Genomic DNA, 20,618 nt, shown 5'->3' on the forward strand with positions numbered 1-20,618 from the left:
CAGGATAACGGACTACTTCCGTCTGCATTTCCGTTTGAGGGAGTGCGCCAGTAGATGTTCCACATCAGTAATGCTGAGGCAGGGAATGGCAAACCACTTCCCAATGCCCCTGGCCTGGCTGCCAGATAGTCCTTGGATTTCCTGGCTACACACAACATATATATATATGATAAATAATAACACACAGGAAGCAGATAATAATACAAAGTCCTTATCCATTGTTATTCCTCTATATATTTGTGAAACAGCCTGGGGGGTGGAACGTGTCCGGCTGTCCAAGTTGGAATAGGGCCAATCAGGCCCTGCCCCTGCAGCTCTTGCCCTCCATCCCTGGACAGTAGCCTCTTTGCTCTCAGACGCACCTCAGTGCCTGGAGGCAGCAGCAGGTAAGGGGAGAGGGCCCTGGGCAAAGGGTCGTGGTGGAGAGCCTGCTAATGAGGGCCTCCTGGCCTGCTGACTGCCTGCTAAGGAGCTCTGTCCCAGCCCTGCTAACGAGCTGGCCAGCCCCCTCCCGTCCCACCTGATCCGCTTTTCTTGGATGCTTTAGGATGCTTAGGGCTGATCCTGTGTTGAGCAGGGGGTTGGACTAGGTGGCCTGTATGGCCCCTTCCAACTCTATGATTCTATGATTCTATCTGGCTCAAAGCCACCTTAAGCTGCATGGCCAGGGGCCAGGGGAGGGGACTCTTTCAAGGCCTGCTCGTAGGAACGGGCTTTGAAGCTAGCAATAATATAAAATATGTAGCCAAGTAAGTAGAACAGTTATGCAGATAGATTGGGCAATCCACTTGAATACTAATCCACTCCATCCCAGCTGGGGGGGGGGGGGAGTACAATGAGCTCAGTCACATCTCCCTGGAAAGCACAACACTTACATTCCTGTGACAGATGGAAAATAGTTTTGTGGGCTGCAACACGATCGCATTTGGGTGCTGGAATTTTGCCCCATTAAGCCACAATTCTGCACAACTGTAACTGCCTGTTTGTATTCTATTATCCGCCTTCCATACTTTAGGTGGCCAGGCCAATCCTGCTAGTCTCTCGCGCTACACCCCTGGATAATGCTAAAAATCTGGAAATTTTGGATGCCAGATAACTGCAGGATCTTCTGGCCACATGACACACACAGTTCTTTGTCTAAATCATGGTCCCCAACCCCTGGTCCGTAGACCGGTACCGGTCTGTGGATCAGTTGGTACCGGGCCGCGCCTCCTCCTCGTCCTCCTCCCCGATTGCTGCCTCGGGGGCTGCCCTGCCACTGGCTCACCTTTGCTGCTCTCCAGCAGCCGCCATGGCTGGGGCTCCCCCTCGGTGTGACACTGCATAGCTGCTGCTGGCAGCGCCCCCCAGTGGGTGGTGGGAAGTCAGGGGTGCCGGCGGAAATGCAAGTGGAGCAAGGGCTCAGGCGGTGGCAGCGACGTCCCTCAGCAGAAGACTACCCCCCCTCCCAGACCTCAGTAAAATTGTCAAGCATTGACCAGTCCCTGGTGATAAAAAGATTGGGGACCACTGATTTAAATCACCTCTCCTTAAATTTCCGCGAGAAGATGACAGAAATATTCAAATAAACAAGTTACTTACCGCCTGCTCAGGGTGTGGCCTGTGTTCTGGTGGATATTGAGGCTGTGGTCTATGTTCTGGTTTTAGGGCATATTGTGATTGTGGCCTAGGCTGCCGTGGATATGGTAGTTGTGGCTTAGGTTCTGGTTGCATCGCGTGTTGTAATGGTGGTCTAGGCTGTCGTGGATATTGTAGTTGTGGCTTAGGTTCTGGTTGTATTGCTTGTTGTGACGGTGGTTTAGGCTGCCGTGGATATTGTAGTTGTGGCTTAGGTTCTGGTTGTATTACATGTTGTGACGGTGGTTTAGGCTGGCGCGGATATTGAAGTTGTGGCTTAGGTTCTGGTTGTATCACGTGTTGTGATGGTGGCTTAGGCTGCCGTGGGTATTGTATTTGTGGCTTGGTTTCTGGTTGGGGTAGAGATTGTGATTGTGGTGGTAACGGCGGTTGTGGTCTAGGTTCTGGCTGTGGTGGATATTGTGGTCGCGGTCTAGGTTCCGGTTGTGGTGGATATTTTGGTTGTGGTCTAGGCTCTCGTTTTGGCGGATGTTGTGGTTGTGGTTTAGGTTCTGGTTCTGGTGGATATTGTAGTTCCCGTTCTGGGAGATACTGTGGTTGTGGTGTAAGTTCTAGTTGTGACGTAGGTTTCCCAAGCGATGTACGTTGTGAATGTGTACGTTTCACAGGCGATGTGTGCTGTGGTTCTGGTATAGGCTCTGGTTCTGGCATTGGATCCAGTGTATCTTCTGGTTCTGACATAAGCTCTGATTGTGATGTTTCTTGTCTCCTGTCTGGTTGAGCAAACCTGAAGACACAAAGCACAGGGAAGCTAGTAGACCTTCTCCAGTACGGATTGTGTAGCCAAGTAGGCATCTGTATGGGGGAAAATATTTGACTTTCGGATTCAGCTGGAATACAGTCAGGCCAAATTCAAATTGCCCAAACCACCCTTCAGTAGTTTGGATTTGGCCAAATTGATCTGTCTGAATCCAAAGATTTCCCCCCCCCCTGTACATGCCTCTCTCCCACCGTGACTTTCCAGGCAGTGGAGAACTTCTGTATGTTTGTTTGTTTGTTTATTTATTTATTCATGAAATTTGTATACCAAGTCAAGTCAAATAGCTTTTTTGGCATAACAGCAAAAACATGTATATAAAAGATAAAGCAATTCAAATCCCGGATCACTTAGAGAAGGAGGACCACATCGTCCGCTTACAAAAGGAGAGGGACCAGAGCGTGACAACGAATTGCCGTAAAATTTTCAGCCAGATTGGATACATAAAGGTTGAATAGATATGGGGCTAAAACGCAGCCCTGTTTAATGCCTTTGTTGGCAGGGATTCTATCAGAAAGTTTCCCATCCCTGGCACTGCGGATTCAGCAGCCAGTATTTGTGTGAAGGTTACGAATGAGATACAGAAGTCTGATAGTTTTTTCCATAGCTGAGATCTAGGGATGGAATTGAAGGCAGCTTGCAGATCGAGAAAGGCGGCATAGAGCTTGCCCTCTTTGGCACACGTGTATTTAACTGCTAGATGGTAGAGGGTCAGAGCAAATTTGTATACCACCGCTCACAGCAACCTGGCTCGTGCCGGTTCACAATAAAATAAAAACACAAAATATGGCCTGAGAAAACAAGGGGGGGAGGCATTTAAAGGGCACTCTAAGTAGCTGAGGTGTCATGATCAGCTGCTTGGTGAGCCCTTTAAATGCCCCCCCCCCGTCTTCTCTTTTGACACAGGGTTAATGCTGACAGAGAAAGCATTTAATGGACCCAGTCAGCAGCTGATCATGACAAAGCAGCTGCTTGGCATGCTCTCCCCCCCCCCCCAGCCTCCTCTTTTAATCTAGCCAAATTGTGGCCCAATTTCCAAATCGCAAGTTGAAGACAGTTCCCAGCAACCCCTCACAGGGATTTCAAGGCAAAAGACGAACAAAGGTAGTTTGCAATTATCTGTCTCTGCACAGCTTCCTTGGTGGTCTCCCATCCAAGGACAGACTGTGGCTGAGCCCGGCTTATCTGACAAGTTTGGACTAAGCTGGGCCACCCAGGTCAGGACCAAGTTTACTTACCAGGCCTTGAGTTGTTGTCTCTTAAAAACGGAGATGACGAGAAATGCAAAGAGAACCACTCCGACCAGGGCAACCATCGCAATGATGAGAGCCAAGTTACCTGGGGAAAGGGCAGAGAAGAGCATCCTGTTTGGGGCACTCCAGGCTCAGAAGTTCTATGCAATCTGCCTCGAGCCTCAGCAACAAAGGGGGACTATAAATCATGTAGATAAATAAAATACATAAATAGGACAGGGGAGACATGGTGTGCTAGCAGTGCAAGGGAAATGGAATGGGGGATGAGCATGAACTGGTTCACAAGCCAAAATCTGGCTCAAATTTGGTCTGGTTTATAGCCCCCAAACGGACATCTGGGGAAAGTGCCTTCCATGAACATTTCTCAGATTTTTGTCCGGTTCGGTTTAGCAGTTCAGGTGCTGAGCAGGGCAGGTCTGCTGAATTGCCAGCCATTTAACCAGTCTGTTTTGCTCGCTAATTGAACCACCAGGGTGTTAAGTTTAAATGGCTGCCCACCATTTAACCCTTCCTGTGTGCCCCCCTTTTCTCCCAGAGGTGGCTTGCAGCGGTCAGAAGAAAGGGCTGCCTGAACTGGCAGATTGGGGATGCCCTGATCCCCAAACTAGAATTTTTAGGTCCGTGCCTATCCCTAGCTAGGGGTCTGACAATGAAATCCTACGCAGAGTTAAACCCTACAAAGTCCCCTGGAGTCGGTGGATTAAAAAGAGGGTAATTTTGCTTGAGGACTGCATTGTCATTTTCTTGATCGGTGTAGAGTTTAAGAGCAGCGGCTTCTAATCTGGAGAGCCGGGTTTGATTCCCCACTCCTCCATAGGCAGCCAGCTGGGTGACCTTGGGCTAGTCACAATCCTGTTAGAAGCTGTTCTCACAGAGCCGTTCTCTCAGAGTTCTTTCAGCCCCACCAACCTCACAAGGTGTCTGTTATGGGGAGAGGAAGGGAAGGTGATTATAAGCCGCTTTGAGACGCCTTCAGGTAATGAAAAGCGGGGTATAAAAACTCTTCTTCTTTATAGGCCACCCTTCCCTGATGGCTCAGAGCAAGCTGCACATGAGCTGGGAGTTGGCTCAGCTGCTTAGGGGCAGTGACATGTGAGCAAGATAGAAACCTTTCGGGGTTATTCACATAGAACCGACACCACAGTGACTTAAGACCAATGCAGGCCTGAAACCGACAACTGAGGAGCAAACCAAATAGTGAAATGCAAACACACAGAGAACAATTCATGAATTCGGAATACGTACTGCTGTAAACCGGAGGGGGGCCACTGTCGATGCTTCCGCCGTAGCCTTTGCCCTCGCAGAAGGGGGGAGCCCATCCGTACGCACAGTGGCAGTTTTTCCGATTGTTGCACACCTGAAAGGCAGGCAGAGGATAGACAGCCGATACACCCCCTGACAATGGAGCCCTGAGGATGGAGCACAAAGCACGGGGGCTTCACACCAGCTGAGAAACGCAAAACACATCTTCCAGTTGCTAGTACTGTCAGCAAAAATGCATTCTTGTGCAGGAAGGGGTGCCTGTTCTGGGTTGGGGAATACCTGGAGATTTATTGGGGGGGGGGGAATGGAGCCTGAGGAGCATGAGGAGAGATTTTGACAGGGTATAATGCAGTGTAGAGTCCACCTTCCAAAGCGGCCATCTCCTCCAGGCAAATTGATCTCTGCCGCTTGAAGATCAGCTGTAATCCCAGGAGATCTCCAGCCACCCCTTATAATACTTATCTGAGCCTAATAAAAATGAGCCGAATCATAGAAGCAGAAATCAATTTTATTTGGGCTTGATTCGGCTGATTTGATCGGGCTTTGTAAGGAGTCTGCCACCAAACAGCTGATCCTGATTATCAGCTGTTTGGTGGCTTTTTATATGCCTCTTTCCCCAATGCAGATCGTTCACATCCTTCACAGTCAGCGGAGATTCGCTGCCTGAGATGGCTGGGGGGGAGCCACCAAACAGCTGAACCTGAGAACAGATTCAGCTGTTTGGTGGCTCTTTCAATATTGTCTCTGCAGTCTCAGAGCTCTCACATCAGCTCTCCCCCCCCCCCCGCCCCCTGCTACCCTGTGAGGCTGCAGGGAGCCTTCTTCCTGCAGCTTCAGAAGGCTGTGCAAGGGGGCTGCCATCTGGCATCAGGGAGAGGAGATGTGGGGTGCCAGCTGTGGTGCCAGTGGAAGGAAAAGACCACCCTGCCTCCACTCTCCATGATCCCCACATGGTGCCCCTTTAAATGCTTTCTCAGGCAGGAGAGACACAAAACAGCTCACCATGACAGATCAGCTGCTTTTCTCACCCTTTAAATACCCCCCTTTCTCAGGCAGAGGCCTCTGCTGAGTCAACTTGGGCTGATTCTGAAACGGTCCAGATTTTCCCCCATGCACGTGTCTATTTATTGAATGCTTATTGTGTACTAAATAATAAATAAAATCAGTGGAGCAGCAGCACCAGTGTGTGTGTGTGTGTGTGTGTGTGTGTGTGTGTGTGTGTAAACATACATTTGAACAAATCCATCTTTGAAATTTGCACCATGTTTCCAAAACGGCTTCTCAAACTGGATTAGCTGTGCTAAGAAATCCAGCTTTCTTCCCCACTGGAAGCTTTGTTAAAAATAAATGTTTTAGCTTGGAACTTAAATCCCAGTCAAATACACCTCAGGCAACCTTCAAAATGGAGGGCATTCCACAAGTGAGATGCCACCACACCAAAACCCTTGGCAACCAGAGATCTCCATAGTTCTTCAGATGACAGAGATCAGTTCCCCTGGAGAAAAGGGCTGGAAGGCAGGAGAGGAAGAGAAGGTGATTGTAAGCCACTTTGAGGCATCCTCGGTCAGTAAAAACCAGCTCTCCTTTGTCTTCTTTGCAGAGGGTTGGACTAGATGACCCTGGAGGTCCCCTCCCATGCTTCTATGACTCACGGCATTTTACCTCAGGTCCTTTCCCTTCCTAAACCGTACCTCAGCTCCATCCCAACCTGGAGCTGGCCCCCATATACCCACCTCAAGATGGAGGCCCAGAGAGCAGGGCTTGGAAGAGGGCTTTAACCTGGGGCTTTCACTGAATCCCTCGTTAGCCCACCTGGGCACAAGGGAGGGGAATCTCTCGGCCACTCACCCCTCGGTTGTGACATCTGCTTGGATCACAGTCGTATTTCAGGACTTCCAGACCGACGCATGATCTGTTTATGCATACCTAGAAAAGGATGACATGTGTATTTAAGTCGCCTGCCAACCCCAGGAGAGCCAGAGTCCCGCAGAAGGTCCCCGGTTCAATCCCCGGCATCTCCAGTTGAAAGGACCAGGCAGGAGGGGAGGGGAAAGGCCTTGGCCTGAGAACCTGGCTCAGTGGCACAGCTGCTGTTTGGCATGCAGCAGGTCCCAGGTTCAATCCCCGGCATCTCCAGCTAAATAGGCCAGGCAGGAGGGGATGGGCAAGACCTTTCTCTACCGGAGCCCCTGGAGAGCAGCTGCCAGAGTAGACAAGGCTGACCTTGACGGGCCAAGGGCTGGGCTCAGAAGAAGGCAGCCTCAGTTCTTCGAGAACAACGGGGCAGACGGCTGGCTACCTTACCTTGCCGGTGCCACAGGCCGTCCCGTCTCTCACCGCTCCGAGATCGTAGGCTTCCAGGTTGAGGTGAAACTCGGTGCCCCAACACTGGGCCTTCTTCAGGGGGGTCTGCAGGACTCCTTGCCCCGAGGGAAGCCTGGGGATCTTGTCAATGTCTGTGCACTGGAGCCGCCCGCAAAGGACATCTCTGAAAGGGAGAACAGGCAAGCCTGCAGTTGCTGGAGCCCAACTGGGGAGGCCAGAAATCTCCTCCTCGGGGCCCCCCTCACAGCCAGGGGCAGGGGCAGGCAAGGGACAGGGCCTGGGGTCAAGGAAAGAGCCTCTGCTTGGCATGCAGAAAGTCCCAGGTTTGCACTTTCAGTCTGAGGAGGCAACTGCATTTGAGTCAATTTGTTTGGTCTTATGTAGAATCATAGAGTTGGAAGGGATCTGGGTCATCTAGTCCAACCCTCTGCACTGTGCAGGACACTCACAACCCTCTCGCTCATCCACTGTCACCTGCCACCCCCTTGAGCCTTCACAGAATCAGCCTCTCCGTCAGATGGCTCTCCAGCCTCTGCTTAAAAATCTCCAAAGATGGAGAACCCACCACCTCCCGAGGAAGCCTGTTCCACTGAGGAACCGCTCTGACTGTCAGGAACTTCTTCCAGATGTTTAGACGGAATTTCTTTTGAATTAATTTCATCCTACGGGTTCTAGTCTGTCCCTCTGGGGCAAGAGAGAACAACTTTGCTCCAACCTCTACATGGCAGCCTTTTAAATTCTTGAAGATGGCTATCAGATCCCCTCTCAGTCGTCTCCTCTCCAGGCTAAACAGACCAAGCTCCCCCAACCTTTCCTCCTACGTCTTGGTCTCCAAACCCCTCACCCTCTTTGTTGCCCTCCTCTGGACACGCTCCAGTTTGTCTACATCCCTCTTCCACTGGGGTGCCCAAAACGGAACACATTTTATTTTGTGTATCTTATCTATGTTAGAAGCCGCCTTGAGCGCTATCAGGAAGAAAAGAGCCTCACAAATAAATATTTTTTTACAAAAGAAATCAGACTCTTGGGGCCAGGGACGACCTACTCTATTTTACACTTCTTGAACTTCTGTCCCTCTTCGCCACAGTTGCCTGTCCGGTCGCCGCGTGTGTTGACTTCCCTGAAGCAGCTCAGTGGGGCCAGGTTTGCATCTGCAGAGGAGGAAGCAGCAAAAGAACAACATGAAGGCACACACAAAGCGCACCCAGGCCTGTGAAGAGACAGGCAAAGCCTTTTCTGACCCACGTGGGAATGCTCTGGTGATTGAGAGCTGGGAAAAGCAGAGAGCGGGGGCCTCTGGAAGGGCATATTTTTAGAAGGTGGCCTCCAAATCAGATTCCTTTACATTAGAACAGGGGTAGTCAAACTGCGGCCCTCCAGATGTCCATGGACTACAATTCCCAGGAGCCCCCTGCCAGCGAATGCTGGCAGGGGGCTCCTGGGAATTGTAGTCCATGGACATCTGGAGGGCCGCAGTTTGACTACCCCTGCATTAGAACAACTAGTTAGAGCAGCACCTGATAAATTTCTCTATGATGCGTGAGTGCAGTACTCATAATTTTTCTGTTCTGTTTTATGTGAACTGCCCTGAGCAATGAATGAATGAGTGAGTGAATGAATGAGTAAATGAATGAATGAATGAATGAGTGAATGAATGAATGAATGAATGAATGAATGAATGAATGAATGAATGAATGAATGAATGAATGACAATTTGACCACTGAAGAAGACCCCTCGGGATCGAAATGCATTTGGTCTGTTCCACGTGTCGTTAGAATTGTGATGTTTCCAAATGATGACGACTATGTGACTTATGGATGCTTTTAATAATTTTGAACTAGGGCGCTTTGCTTAATGAATATTTTTGCGATTTTTAAAAATTATTTTTGCAGCTCAACCTCTGGGTTCCTAACGCAGCAGGCATAAGAACAGAACAGGGGCCCTGATGGATGAAGCTCTGGTCCATCCAGTCCAGCATCCTGGACAAGCAGTGGGGATTTGTTTCCTCAGGGGTTATCTCAGACTTGCCGCTGCCGAAGAGGGCCATGCAGTGTTGCTGGAGGTCGGAGCACTGCCCCGCGTAACAGCTGGCTCTTCTGCTGCAGGGGGACCCGTCTTGCTTATGGACGTCTGGAGGGCAATCAGCTGTAGTTCCGTTGCAGTATTCTGCAAGATCGCACTCCGTGACGGCTGGTCGACACGCCGTTCCCCCTGGGAGATACTGTTGGCGAGAAAAAAAACCACAGCTGTGCTCACCCTTGGGAGGCATAATCCCAACTGCGGCATTTTCCCTGAGAGGATACTTAAACTTCCTTTGAACTAAAGCCCAAGATTGGGTTTCTTTTAGGCTTGTTTGAAAAACGACTTCTAATGTTGTAGCTCGAGACGATGCATCCACCTGGACTGAATCAAGATCTTGGTTTCCTGTCTCACTACCAGTGCTGATCTCTCCCCACCTATAACCCCTCTGTGTATCACACCGAATCTGATCTTGTCTGCTGTTAGATTCAAGGGGGGTCGCCATGTTGGCCTGAAGTAGCACATCAAAAATATAGTCCAAGAGCACTAAGACCAACAAAGATTTATTCAAGGTGTGAGCTTTTGAGAGCATGCACTTTATAGGTCTTAAAGGTGCTGTTGGACTCTATTTTTGTTATCTGCTGTTGTCATTCACCTGCTATTGTCATTTGACTGCTTAAGTCATTCTGCACCAGAAATCAGTCTACTTTCCAATATAGACGATAAAAAGGTAAAGGTATCCCCTGTGCAAGCACCGGATCATGTCTGACCCTTGGGGTGACGCCCTCTAGCGTTTTCATGGCAGACTCAATACGGGGTGGTTTGCCAGTGCCTTCCCCAGTCATGACCGTTTACCCCCCAGCAAGCTGGGTACTCATTTTACCGACCTCGGAAGGATGGAAGGCTGAGTCAACCTTGAGCCGGCTGCTGGGATTGAACTCCCAGCCTCACGGGCAAAGCTTTCAGACAGCTGCCTTACCACTCTGCGCCACAAGAGGCTCTTCAATATAGACGATAGAGACTCACATTCTAGCTGTATCAGAAGAAGCGAGCAGAGGCTCACAGAAACAAATCCCCTGCCACAAATTTTGTTGGTCTTGAAGGTGCTCCTGGACCTTGGCTCTTTTCTCCTGCTACAGACAGACTCACGCCCCTGCCCATCTTGTTCAATCTCCATGGAAGGCACCATATTTAGCCATACAGAAGGGGGATCCATCTGCCTTGTGATATAAGGCCCATTCTCAAACTGCTTTGGCATCATAGACTCATAGAGTTGGAAGGGACCTCCAGGATCATCTAGACCAGTGGTCCCCAACCTTTTTATCACCGGGGACCACTCAACGCTTGACAATTTTACTGAGGCCCACTACCCTAAGGTAATGTTTAAACATCCCCTCAAAATAAGATACAGACACGCCACAACAATGAACATAAGGAACATTTTATTTTCATGGAAATTTTAACTCATGACAATGACAAATCAATGGGAACCCTGAGCTTGTTTCTCTGCAGCAAGATGGTCCCATCTGGGAGTGATGGGAGTCAAGGACACCCAAAGTGTGTTGTAAAGGGCCGGGGGGGGGGGGAGAGAAGGCGTCCTTCGGGGCCCACCTCCAATTAGTCAAAGGACCACATGTGGTCCTCGGCCCACAGGTTGGGGATCACTAATCTAGACCAACCCTCTGCAGAGTGGAGGAAATTCACCACTACCTGCCTACCTGCAATGACCCTAAATCTATGCCCAGATGAAGCCTATCCCCTCCCCCCCAAAAAAGAAAAAAACAGAATACTTTGTTTTAGGGTAGAAGAGTCAACATCCTGAGGAAGGGAACTTTGACTTTTGAAATCTTCTACCTGGACAGCCTTGTTGATCTCTATGGTGCCTCTCAATGAACCTTGAAGTTGCAAATGACTTGGTCTTCTTACCAATGCAAGATAAGGATGTGTCCCTGCTGACCAAGGTCAAACTACCCGTATTTGCTGGCGTATAAGACGACTGGGCATATAAGACGACCCCCCAACATTTCCACTCAAAATACAGTACTATGGGCCACTATGGGCAACTATGTCTATTCCAACTGAAGTGCACCCGGCGTATAAGACGACCCCCCCACTTGGAGGCATGTTTTTCAGGGGGGGGAAGTAGTCTTATACGCCAGCAAATACTGTAATTCACACAATCGCACTCCCCATGACTACGTGAGTGTGAGAAAGATGACGGGAACAGAATCCGATTCCTTTGAAATGTGGTGTTGGAGGAATGGTTTACGGATATTGGGGGCCGCCAAAAAGACAAATGTATGGGTTCTAGATCAAACAATCAGGGCCCTGACGGAACTCGAACAGTTCCGCAAGGCCTGCAAAAGGGAGCAGCTCCGCCAGGCATTTGGTTGAGGTCGACCTGAACCACCACTTCCCCAGGGCCCTCCTCCTGAGCCTCCCTCCCGTGGCACCCACTGCAGTTCCACCCAGCCCACCGGGCTAGCAGTAGGAGTTAATTGAATGTTCTCCATATTTTTTCTACTGTTCCATGTTGCTTGCTGTTATCACTTTTTTTATTTGTTAATCTAAGTTATCTGTATTGTTTCTGGTTTATGTGAACCCATCTGAGCCTCCAGGAAGGGCGTTATATTATAATAAACAAACAAACTCTCCCAGGAAGCTAAACTGACTAAACAGAGGACAACAAAACCAGAGTCCAGTGGCACCTTTAAGACCAACAAAGATTTATTCAAGGCGGGAGCTTTTGAGTACAAGAAGAGTGCACTCGAAAGCTCCCGCCTTGAATAAATCTTTGTTGGTCTTAAAGGTGCCACTGGACTCTGGTTTTGTTGTGCTACTTCAGACCAACACGGCGACCCACTTGAATCTAAACAGAGGGCATCATGATGAGAAAATGAGTCACCGGAAAAGACAATCATGCCAGGAAAAGATGAATGCAGCACGAAAAGAGGAAGACCCAATTCAAGAGGGGCTGATGCAGTCAAGGAAATTATAAACATCTGTTTGCAAGATCTGAGCAAGGCTGTTAGCGAGAGGACATTTTGGAGGTTGTTAACTCAGAGGCTTCTGCAGACCTGAGTTCAAATCCTGACTCGTTGAGTGACCACAAGCAACCAGCCATTGGTTAGATCAGGCTTTCTCAAATGGGTGGGAATGAATTCATTTTTAATATATTTTTTAAAATGTGTTAAGCATTTATAGGGTGATAGGACTATTGCGGACAGGTTAACCCACCCACCCCTCCCAAGATGGCCAATGTTGGGCCTGGGGGTGAGTGGGAAGGGGAGGGGTCTCTGGTGGGGGTGTCCACAGCTCTGCTTCCCAACCACATTCTGCACAATCATGCCACTTCTGGGGCTTCTCAAAGCCTGAAGAATGTTTCAGGGGGTTCTCGAGGGTTAAAAACGCTGCTTAGGACAGGAGCTCAATTAAAGTGTTCTACCTTGCAAGGTTATTGTGTGAGCAATCCACAGAACCACTGCAAAGCACTGCATGAATTCCAAGCGTTTCCAAAATGGCAAAAGTTGGCATTTCTCATCCGGACTGAAATTCAGGCGATCTCTGACTCATTCTGCAGGAGTCTGTGTTGCTTTAACAAAATCCAGAAATTGTCCTGCTGAGGATTTCTTTATATGGATCTGTTTTTAAACTTACCTGGCATCTCTCACAGCAGGGCCCATCAAGGCATTCTGCACCTTGCTTGAATTTGCAATTTGTTTGGCAGCAACCGTGACTTGTGCATTCCTGCAAACGAAGGCTGCATCATTATCTCAGCAGTGCCCCTGGCTTGTCCAGCCGAGCACTTTCACACATGTGTTGTGCCCTAAGGTACCCCCACTGCCAAGCTGCACTGCAAATCTGCAGCCCACGTTTTAGCGGGGCAGCATATCAGCAGAGAGAGCAAGGGGGATGGCCTCCCTGGGCCTTTGACAGGAAGATTGCCATCCCTTCTCAGCCTCGCCAGATGGAGAGGAGCTCTGGGTCAGGGGCACAGCCTCTGCTTGGCCTTCAGCAGATCCCCAGTTCGATCCCCGGCATCTCCAGCTAAAGGAATCAGGCAGGAGGGGAGGGAAAGGTCTGCCTGAGACACCGGAGACAAAAGGAGGAGCACACAGAAGGTCCCTGGCTCAAACTGACTGGGGTAGGGGAGGAATGGGGCTCTGTCATCTGATGCAGGGGTAGTCAACCTGTGGTCCTCCAGATGTTCATGGACTACAATTCCCATGAGCCCCTGCCAGCGAATGCTGGCAGGGGCTCATGGGAATTGTAGTCCATGAACATCTGGAGGACCACAGGTTGACTACCCCTGATCTGATGGAAATTTTAGATTGTTTCTGTATTTTACGGGGGATTAATTGAAGGGGTCTTTATGGCAATTGTTGCATTTTATTGTTTTATCTTAATGTGAGCGCCCTGGGCTGACTATGTTGGGAGGGACAGGGTATAAATTAAAATATAGATAAAAGTAAAATAAATTTTTAAAAGGGCCAGGCAGAAGGTGATGGGAAAGCCCTCTGCCCAAGACCCTGGAGAGCCATAAAGTGGAGCTGTAGCTCAGTGGCAGAGCCTCTGTTTGGCACCCAGAAGGTCCCAAGTTCAATCCCCGGCGTCTCCGATGGAAAAGGACCAGGCAGCATGGACTGTGAAAGGCCTGCACCGCCCCTCGGAGGATACCAAATGCCTTACCTCATCCAGGCCGCAGTCGCATTCTTCGCCGCGGTCGAGGATGCCGTTTCCGCACACGGACGTCTTGACCACTTTGCTCGGCTGGTTCAGGAGGCATTCTTTCCCCGGCCTCCGCACCAAGTCATGGAACACGCGCCGGCTGCAGTTGCTGAGTTTTCGGCATACTCTGCAACACAAGGATTTGTCGTCTTACAGGAGTGTTGTTCCCCTCTTAGGCTCACAGAGTCCTGGCCAGGGAGGAGGCCTTGAAGGCCATCTAGCTCAAGCATCCATTTCATAACGCATGGCGGGGTGGCAAGACGGTGGCTCTCCAGGTGCCCATGGACTACAATTACCATGAGCCCCTGCCGGTATGCCTGGCCCTGTGTGTTCTGACTGTGGTCATAATTGTACACTGTCAGCCTGTCCTTTAAGACTACTGGGTCTGCCAGCTTCTCTCTAGAGCAGGCCTCCTCAACCAGGATTTCGGGAACCCCTGGGGTTTCTTGACGGCCCTGGAACGGTTTCCTAAACGGGTGGGAGTTAGTTAATTTTTTTATATATTTACAACATGTCTTAAATATTTATTGGGTGATATGACCATATAAAGCGCCTCTTGTGGCGCAGAGTGGTAAGGCAGCAGACATGCAGTCTGAAAGCTCTGCCCTTGAGGCTGGGAGTTCGATCCCAGCAGCCGGCTCAAGGTTCTGAGGTTGGTAAAATGAGTACCCAGTTTGCTTGCTGGGGGGTAAACGGTAATGACTGGGGAAGGCACTGGCAAACCACCCCGTATTGAGTCTGCTATGAAAACGCTGGAGGGCGTCACCCCAAGGGTCAGACATGACCCGGTGCTTGCACAGGGGATACCTTTACCTTTTAATGACCATATATGAGCAGCTTGTAGCCAATCAGGGAACAGCCTTAAGGTCCAATCACGGGCTTCCGTTAATGGTTTCAGACAATGCTCACCCAGTGGTATAGTCCGAGTGCATGATGCAAAAGCCAGGCTTCCGGATGCAGTTGCACTGGCAGTGCTGGCTGAGGTCATCGTGGAAGAAGCCGAGGGAATGGCCCAGCTCGTGGGCGATCTGGTCCGCATCAGTCTTCAGGCTCCCCACTGACTGCACACAAGTAACAGAGAACGGGTTTGTAGAAGAGCTGGGGGTTTCGTAGCCCACATTTTAATACCCAAAGAGTCTCAAAGCAGCTTACAGCCTCCTTTCCTTCCTCTCCCCACAGCAGACACCCTGTGAGGGAGGTGGGGGCTGAGCGAGCTCTGAGAGAACAGCGACTGGCCCAAGGTCACTCAGCTGGCTGCATGTGGAGGAAGATTGAGGAATCAAACCCAGCTCTCTGGGTAGTTCAGCAGTGGAATAGGCTGCCTAAGGAGGTGGGGAGCTCCCCCTCACTGGCAGTCTTCAAGCAAAGGTTGGATACACACTTTTCTTGGATGCTTTAGGATGCTCAGGGCTGATCCTGCGTTGAGCAGGGGGTTGGACTAGATGGCCTCTATGGCCCCTTCTAACTCTATGATTCTGTGATTCTAGTTCAGCAGTGGAATGGGCTGCCTAAGGAGGCGGGGAGCTCCCCCTCACTGGCAGTCTTCAAGCAAAGGTTGGATACACACTTTTCTTGGATGCTTTAGGATGCTTAGGGCTGATCCTGCGTTGAGCAGGGGGTTGGACTAGATGGCCTGTATGGCCCCTTCTAACTCTATGATTCTGTGATTCTGTGAAATTAGAGGCATCCACTCTTAACTATGGCCCCAAGCTGGCTCTCAAAAGTGAATGAAAGCAAATGAGGAACCAAGGGGAGCACTTAGAGGAACTTAGATGGGACAAAAGAGAGCCAGAGAACAGGATGAGCCTGCATCACAGGTCTGCTGCCAGGAGAAATATAATAAAAGCTGGTCAAAACACCTTTCTCTAACACTTTTCAGCTGCACAGGGAAACATTTTCTAAATTTTAATTTCCCCTTTTTAAGACAAAATTCTCCCTGCGTAATGCTTTGTGCATCTGGAAATGGGTCGGCTCCCAAAAGCTACTGCTGGAATGCATGGCTTCGTCTTTCTGGTGCTGAAGGGCCAAAAATAAAAATTTCAAACAGGAGGACGAATCAGAATTAGCTGCCTAAGTGAGAGCGCTCTAAATGGCCCACTCATTACATGCAGTTTTCTACGTTCCCTTCGGGTGAGTGGAAGAATATCATTGAAAAGAGGAAATGGGCTTTCTAGTCCAAGCTGTGGCAGGCTGATTCATACGGTCACCATACATCAGAAGCGGCTTTACAGCTGTTTACATACATGCAGTCAGCTTGGGTTGCCAGCTCTGGGTCAGCAAATACCTGGGTCTTATCTGCACTGGGCTTTTTACCCTCTATCAGCCCGGATTTTAAAAAGGAATCTGCATCTTTTCCAATTTCCATTTTGATTATGATCACTTTAGATTTTCCATCTGCAGTGTCCGTGAATGATTTCATGGTGACGCCAGCTTTCCTCTGGGCTATCTGGGAATGGATATTATCTGCTGAATCTGAGACATGTGCTCTGAAAGCCCAGTATTGCAGGGGTTGATGTCTGTGTTTTTTCAGTTTATCTTCCACCCACTTCTTCACGCCTCCACTGCTGACATAACATGGTAGTTTGCCACTGATTGGCCAGCGTGTCAATTCAAAGACTGTAGGAGACTTTGCCTTCCCCCCTGGCTTGCTCTGGCTGTAGAGTTGGGGGGCAAAAGGCTGGAAATAAAGCTCTCTCCAGCCTCATGCTCCTTCATTGCTGGCTGGAGCTCTCCTTGACCCTGCACTCTAGCTTCAGAGCTGGCTAGGAAGGGAGATGAAAGTGCACATGCTCTCCCCCCCAAGGAAGGAGAGAGGAGACTGAAAATTGGAACAATTCAAGGGCAGAAGGCAGTGTCTTAGTAAAAGCTGTTTCCAGTTGTGAAAAACGAACATTGCAGATTTCTTGCAAGACCTGGATTCATAAAATCATAGAGATGGAAGGGACCTCCTGGGTCATCTGGTCCAGGACACTCACAACCTTCTCGCTCATCCACTGTAACCTACCACCCCTTTGAACCTCAAATCAATAAGAATTCATCAGGAGCAGGTGGGGGGGGGGGATGTGAGTGAAAACAGTACCCTGGAGAATTTGGGGGCAGAGCCAGTGTGGAGGGGGGCTTGAGGAGAGGAGGACCTCACCAGGTAAAACCCACCGACCAAAGCTGCCATTGCCTCCAGGGCAACCGATCTGTGTAACCTGGAGCCCAGTTGTAATTCCAGGAGATCTCCAGCCACCCCCTTGAGTCTGGCAACACTACATTCCCCTGCTCCTAGCAAAGCCAGCATGGCCACAATAAGCCCCCTTGCATGTGAGCCGAGAAATTAGCCAGGGAGAATGAATCGCAAAATCCCTCTGCGGGATTGCCGACAAATTAATTTTAGGGACGTGGAACCGGCACGAGCACCGTGGCAGCGATGATAACTTACTCGAATGACAGACACTGAAGCATGATTGTACTGGCAGTAGTGTTCAGCGGAGGTAATCCCAAGACGAAATCCTTGAGTCCTGGAAACACAGCAGGAAGTAAGACAAGTTATGTTTGATGGCAGATAAAAAAAATGTCCTGCCTTCTACAGCGGGTTGGGCTAGATCAGGGGTAGTCAACCTGTGGTCCTCCAGATGTCCGTGGACTACAATTCCCATGAGCCCCTGCCAGCAAATGCTGGCAGGGGCTCATGGGAATAGTAGTCCACGGACATCTGGAGGACCACAGGTTGACTTCCCCTGGGCTAGATGACCCTGGCGTTCCCTTTAGACTCTGATTCTAAAAGGACTGTTGTTCAGGAGCCTCTCTTAGCTGACAAGTCCTGTTCTTACAGTGTCGGGATCCGCCTGGGGGCCAACCTCGTGCCACGATCATTCAGGATCGGTGTTTGTAAAGCACCGACGCTGTTCTCCAACGGTCTCACGGCGGTTTCCAGCATCATTAAATACAATAAAACCCACAGAACATTCCATAAAAACAATTACAAATTATCACAATTAGGCAGACGGTGAATCAATCCCATAGGCTCCCTTCAGCCCAAAGGCCAGTTCTCTTATAGTAGGAGCGAGGGCCAGATCCAATCAGCGTGGATCTAATCAATCCTCCGCTTGCACGAGAGGAGGAGGGGAAGGGCTTGCAGTGCCATCGTAAGCAGAATTTCACCATTAACTTCTGTAGACATGGAAGGAGGGTTGCCAACTCCGGTTTGGGAAATTTCTGGAGATTTGGAGGCGCAAGAACCAATTGTTGAAAAAAATAACAATTTATTATTAGAGCTCAAATGTTTTAAAAACAATGGGTTAAATTTCATTCCAAAGAATTTTCAGCTAAACATCTGGGGAAAGTTCCTGACAGTCAGAGCGGTTCCTCAGTGGAACAGGCTTCCTCGGGAGGTGGTGGGTTCTCCATCTTTGGAGATTTTTAAGCAGAGGCTGGATAGCCATCCGATGGAGAGGCTGATTCTGTAAAGGCTCAAGGGGGTGGCAGGGGACAGTGGAGGAGCGAGAGGGTTGGGAGTGTCCTGCACAGTGTGGGGGTTGGACTAGATGACCCAGGAGATCCCCTTCCAGCTCTGTGATTCCATGAATCTAAATTCCGTCTAAACCTCCAGAAGACGTTCATGACAGTCAGAGTGGTTTCTGAGTGGAACAGGCTTCCTCGGGAGGTGGTGGGTTCTCCATGTTTGGAAGTTTTTAAACAGAGGCTGGAGAGCCATCTGACGGAGAGGCTGATTCTGTGAACTTGGGCAGATGGTGAGTAGGTGGGCAGAAGGAATTGTGTCTGAGCTTGGCTCTTGTGGCTCTTCCTTGAATGCCCAGGGAAATGTCTATCGCCACTTGGGGTCAGAAAGCGACTGGCCAGGGATTCCGGTTTTCTTTGGTGAAGGGGGGCATCATCTCGGCATGGAATTCGGGTCATTGTGAGTGGGCAGGTAGTTGTGAGTTTCCTGCATTGTGTAGGAGGTCGGACTAGAAAACTCCGTAGGTTCCTTCCAACCCTACGATTCTCAAACTTTATTCTGCAATGATGTGAACACACAGAGGGAATGCGCCTGGGGTGATGGCATTTTCCTCATTTCTAAAACAAAACCTTTTTATGTCAATAAAGCCACGAGCATCTTCAAAGGGGGGGGGGAGGGAAGAAGAACAGAGCCTCACGTGATTAAGCTGGCATGGTCGAAACTAAGGCGGTTCAGAAGCTGGTAAGAGGCATAGGTTTGAAATTCGTGCAAAGTTTCCGGAAGTGTTTTGCCGATCGCGATGTAGTCCCTCTGGGTCCACAACTCCAAGCCTACCAAATAAACATGAAGACCTATTTCCAAGTACATCTGAAAAGGGAACACACAAGATGATCTACTTCTAATGCACAGACGTTGTGTCATTTGGTGAGCACCTTCTAGTTTGGATTCCTGCCCCCATGCCTTTTCCCGTTGGGCGCCCGATACTCTTATGTTCACTTTCCCCTCCTTTGGTACTCGGAAGTTTCAGTCAGAAGGGCAGGATATGCAGAAGTAGCAGCTCCTATGGTTTCCTAGCCAATATCCCCTTTCCCCCCAGAAAGACAGCCGATCTCCAGCCCCCCCCCCATACCAGGGGTAGTCAACCTGTGGTCCTCCAGATGTCCATGGACTACAATCCCCATGAGCCCCTGCCAGCGAACGCTGGCAGGGGCTCATGGGGATTGTAGTCCATGGACATCTGGAGGACCACAGGTTGACTACCCCTGCCCTTGAGCAGAGATGTCGAACTCATGTGTTAGGAGGCCTGGATTTGACAGGCCCTGTGGACCATAAAATGCAATCCCAAGAGATATAAACTTTATAAAGGACGCAGGTGGTTTTCCACCCATCCTCTTCCAGGACCATATAGTTTTTAAACACCATATAATGGGGCCATGGCAAATAGCTTAACACTATCTCAGGATGTATTTTTAAGGACTTTAAATGTGTAATACTTATTACTTTATTACGTTGCTCTATGGCAAAATGCATTTTTACGAGAGCTGCAATTGCTCTCCTTCCCTGCTAACAACAAGAAAAAATACTTTTAAAACATCTAAAACAATAAATTGATCTGCTGAATTGTAAGTAATTGCTTGGCCCCAGATCATCTTCATCGCTCTCCTCTGTACCCTTTCAATTTTATCTACGTCCTTCTTAAAGTGAGGCCTCCAGAACTGCACACAGTACTCCAGGTGTGGTCTGACCAGTGCCGTATACAAGGGGACTATGACATCTTGTGATTTTGATGTGATGCCCCTGTTGATACAGCCCAAAATGGCATTTGCCTTTTTTACCGCTGCATCACACTGCCTGCTCATGTTTAGTTTACAATCCACAAGTACCCCAAGGTCTCGTTCACACACAGTGCTACCTAGAAGCGTATCCCCCATCCAGTAGGCATGCTTTTCGTTTTTCTGACCCAGATGCAGAACTTTACACTTATCTTTATTAAATTGCATCTTGTTCTCATTTGCCCATTTTTCCATTGTGTTCCGAATGAATGAATGAATGAATGAAAGAATGAATGAATGAAAGAATGAATAAATGAATGAAAGAGCTCTCCTATACTCGTGAGAACACATCACAAAGGGCCTGTGAGTTTCCCACAGCAGGAAGCTGGCCCTGGTTAAAATGGCCCCTGGAAAT

The 20,618-nt window shown here is 49.4% G+C and overlaps 1 pseudogene across 1 annotated transcript in view; it reads right to left on the minus strand.

Moving 5' to 3' along the window:
- LOC143840544 (disintegrin and metalloproteinase domain-containing protein 20-like) overlaps positions 1-20,618 on the minus strand; it is a 35,325-nt pseudogene that overhangs the window by 1,980 nt on the left and 12,727 nt on the right. The window contains exons 10-21 of the transcript XR_013232235.1: positions 19,129-19,298; positions 17,412-17,490; positions 14,894-15,045; positions 13,946-14,111; positions 12,914-13,003; positions 9,266-9,458; positions 8,282-8,387; positions 7,216-7,399; positions 6,760-6,837; positions 4,894-5,005; positions 3,634-3,733; positions 1,582-2,365 (exon numbers count right to left, since the gene is read on the minus strand). The product of XR_013232235.1 is annotated as a disintegrin and metalloproteinase domain-containing protein 20-like (transcript). The remainder of the gene's footprint in view (positions 1-1,581; positions 2,366-3,633; positions 3,734-4,893; positions 5,006-6,759; positions 6,838-7,215; positions 7,400-8,281; positions 8,388-9,265; positions 9,459-12,913; positions 13,004-13,945; positions 14,112-14,893; positions 15,046-17,411; positions 17,491-19,128; positions 19,299-20,618) is intronic.

This window comes from Paroedura picta, chromosome 6, assembly GCF_049243985.1.
Source record: "Paroedura picta isolate Pp20150507F chromosome 6, Ppicta_v3.0, whole genome shotgun sequence".
NCBI lineage: Eukaryota > Metazoa > Chordata > Lepidosauria > Squamata > Gekkonidae > Paroedura > Paroedura picta.